General features: G+C 60.8%; 1 pseudogene; it reads right to left on the reverse strand.

Moving 5' to 3' along the window:
- Positions 1-3651: 3651 nt before the first annotated feature.
- LOC120593202 (uncharacterized) lies at positions 3652-3770 on the reverse strand (annotated as a pseudogene).
- Between the last annotated feature and the right edge of the window lie 178 nt (positions 3771-3948).

Raw genomic sequence — 3948 nt, forward strand, 5'->3', positions numbered from 1 at the left:
AGGAGCACAGACGGGTCGCTGCTCTGCCTGCTCAGATGGTAGCACAGGGAGGCCAGGAGACCACAGAAAGCCGAAAACAGCGCTGGGATGTGCTGGGTGCTCCACGGCTCCTGGGGGCGGACACCAGACAGCCAGGTCACTCCGTGGGTGTCGGCCAGCAAGGCCACTCGCTATAGTATACACGCCTAGGTACCTGTCCCAGCGTCCAGCTAGACGGACGCCTGCCAATGGACATGTCAGCCCCCGATGGCCACACAGAAACCTCACCTGTTCACCTATAAACAGTGATTTCAGGAGAGATGGGCCGGGCATTTCAAACTAACCGTATGTGTCTATGACAATACATTTAATTAATCTTTCTGGAGAATGTACTTACTTTTTTCTGAAATTAAGTTTAGGATTCTTATAAGATGTCACATTAGACATGTGTCGCCTCATCTGAATTCAACAAGATACTTAATAATGACGAGAACTGTATTTCTTAGTTTCTTTAATCAGTGGTTTTAAAGGTATAAGACTTGCAAACATGGCCTTAAGACATCGACTAGTAGACTGACGTGAAACTCGGCAAAAAGTAGAGACCTCCGAAGAAACAGGAAAACTGTTCGAGATCCAAACAGCGAGACGCTTCCGTTTTATTGGGACAGAGGCGCAGAAGCGGTGACCAACACAGCTTTGGGCCGGACAAACAACACAGGCCACCCCTGTTCCCGCGGCAGCAGGTTGGGCGGCGGGTGGCCTGGGGCCCGCTCTCCTGCCAGCCACCCCTCCCCGAAGGTCCCCAACACAGACGAGTCCTCATATATCACGCAAGGAGGGAAACGACTTTGTATTCGGCCTTTCGAGCACCGCCACGGGCACCGCCGCCTTGTATACTGCCTCTCGAGGTGCTGAGCCCTCCGCTCCCCGGGGTTCTGTTTGGCGAGGGTGGTCGTCAACTGTCCATAAATTCAGCAGGCGAGTGAGCCCTACTCGCGGCTGCTCATACGCTGCAAGGCGACGCGTGCACGCTCATGTCCGCGGGCCCCACTGTCCTACGATTCAAATGCACGTCCCTCCTGTCCCCGGTGAGGGCTGAAGGTCGGAGCAGCCCCTGGAAGGGAACCAGGGCCCCTCCCTCCTCACCCGCCCAATAGCATATGGGCAGGGATGTGATGTGGGCCGTGGGATGTGGCATTGGAGGAGAGACTGTCCCCTTCCTGACTTTATCTGAGGCCCCGACTACACATCTGGGTAAGTGACCGTCGGCTGGCCGTCTGCTCCTCCCAGGGGCTGAGCCTGCCGGCAGCAGGGGCTCGTCTGTGTCACCCCAGTGGACTCTGAACACCCTGTGCAGGCCGAGTCCGAAAGGCATTTGATCGTGACGTACAGAACCAATGGGCTTGTCCTCGGAGTGACTGTCCCTTCCTTCCTGCACCGTGCGGAGCAGAGACGGGACCAGTGGGGACTGTTTCGCCCACGTGTCTGTGAGTGCACAGAGGCTGGCCTTTCCCGGGGTGGGTGGCCTTTCCCGGGGTGGGTGGCCTTTCCCAGGGTGGGGCAGCAGGCCAGGCACGGGCTCTGGCCGGGGGCTGCGGCTTCAGTGCCGCTGTGCTGATCACCTGCACCAAGACACCGGGCAGGCCAGCGCGCCTCAGACTCCTCATCCAAGATAACCTCACCGTCGCACGTCGTGGGGCTGCTGCAAATATTCTGTGAAACACGTTGTCACGTGCTTGCTGGAGTAGCCAGTATAAGGCGCTCGGTAAATGTTTCCTTACGACACCATCTCAGCCCGTCTGGGCCACGGTCACAGGAATGTGCTGGACACTGGGGGCCCACGGTGCCCGCAGCGGTGGCGACCCGAGCAGCTCTTCCCGGTCCGCGGCCAGCACCTCTCACTGTCCTCACGCGGCGGACGGGGCAACGGGGTTTTCTGGCCTGTTCTACAGGGGCACAAATGCCACCTGTGAGGGCCCCACCCCACGACCCGACCGCCCCCCGATACTGGGACCCTTGGGCTTAGCGTTTCGCAGCACGGCTGGGCTGGCCCGGGGCACGCCGGCCCACGGCAGATGCGTGAGGGGGCCGCGGCGAAATCACATTTCCAGAACAAACCAGGCTCGACCTGAAGAATGGCCCGTGCTTCCCCAGGAGGCGACGGAAGAGCAGTGACTTCCTGTCGATTGATTCCTTGTGACCTTCTGGCCCTGCACCGCAGACCGCAAATGAGGGGACAGGTCTTTACACGTGTGACTGTGACCTTGCCGAGAAGGGACGTCCTCGTCCCAAGATGCGCGAGCTGAACCGATCGATCTTATTAGGGCGAACTGAGTCATCGTTCCTGCTGGTGTGTGTCCCAGGTCAGAGCAAGTCGGAATTCATCTTCCCACACACGCGACTTCTACGAAGCGTAAGCAGGAGCTTCCGGATACACTGTCGGCCGCGGACGGGTGGCAGGGTGGGCACGGAGGTGACACGGAAGGCGTGACGCCAGGACAGCCCTTATTCTTCCAGGGAGAATGGACGGACGAAGGGGCAGAGCCCACGTTCCCGGCGCGGCCGCACACGGTGTCCGACCCCGGCTCCGACCTCCGCACAACTCCGTCTCGGAGCCCGGCTGGCGGGCGCCCGGGGCTGCAGGCGGCTGGACGTGGCCTCGAGCCCGAGCTCTGACTCTCTCTTCCACACAGATGCGGAAACTCACGCAGAGAACAGAAGCACCTGCTCGGGGACGTGGGGACAGGAGAGGCGTCTCGGACTCTCACGTGCAGAGTAGAAGGACGTGAAACACCAGGCCATCTTCGGGAAGGATTATCATGACTCAGAAGGGATTCCACAGCTGAGCCAGGCTCCCCGCTTCCATCACTGGTCACAGGAGAGGACTGGACGTGCGGGAGAGGCTGGCCCGGGTGGCAGCGCTGGGCAGCGCCCCGCCCGCCCCGCCGGCCTGAACGTCGTGCGGCTCGCCGTGCTCAGCACGGGGCGGCCCCGCTCCTCCCGCAGGAGACGGTGGCTGTGCTCCGAGCGGCCGCAGCGAAGCAGAAGTCCCCAGCTCCGCAGGCTGCTGCCCTGTTGCACGTGCTTCCCGCTCACACGTGGTGGACGGCTCTTCGGGTGCGCACTGTGCCACATGGTAGAGCCACAGCCCAGGGGAAGACGTGATCCAGGATGTGCTCAGGACACCTCGGGGAGGACTAAGCACGGTGACCAGGAAGGGACGCGGGCGAGCGTGCTCCAGGCCAGGGAGGGCGCAAGGCTTCACGCTGTCCGGCACGGGCCTGGCTCTCCAGGATGTCCAGTCACTTGTCACCCCCCGGCGGCGTACAGGGCTGTCTAGTCACCTGTCACCCCCCGGCGGCGTCCCGCGCTGTCCAGGCACCTGTCACCTCTGCAGTGGCGTCCAGGGCTGTCTAGTCACCTGTCACCTCTGCCTCAGGCAGGTGTGCCCTGCAAGGAGGGACCGAGAAAGGACACCCGTGTGGCTGATGGGGCCACAGTGCCGGGAGCACCCACAAGCCAAAGTGCTAGAAGGACTCAGACACTCGGGAAGAGGAAAGACGCGTTGGAGGGGGCGGTCATTTTATTTTATTCTTTAGGTGAGGCGACCCTTGGTTGACCTCACAGATTGCGAGGACCTTGTCAGCTTACAGTCTCTTTTTTATTTTTTTACGCCCACAGCACCCGGTCTTCCTGGGTGGTCTCCCATCCAAGTACTCACCAGGCCCGACCCTGCTTAGCTTCCGAGGTCAGACGGGACCGGGCTTGTGCAGGGCGGCGTGGCCGGAGACCTGTTTTTATTTGGGGATAGGGAAGGAACTGTCAGCCTTTGAGGAAGGGAACGACCGACCCAGACGGGGCTTCCGCGAGGAACGACACGTGCCGAGTTCTACCCGAGAGGTTGGTGCGGTGCTCGGTTTCATTTCTATGTTTTCCTGGCCCCACTGTTCTCTCTGTCTAAAGAGCAGA

The sequence above is a fragment of the Pteropus medius genome, unplaced genomic scaffold (genome assembly GCF_902729225.1).
Source record: "Pteropus medius unplaced genomic scaffold, Ma_sr-lr_union100, whole genome shotgun sequence".
In the NCBI taxonomy this organism is placed as follows: Eukaryota; Metazoa; Chordata; class Mammalia; order Chiroptera; family Pteropodidae; genus Pteropus; species Pteropus medius.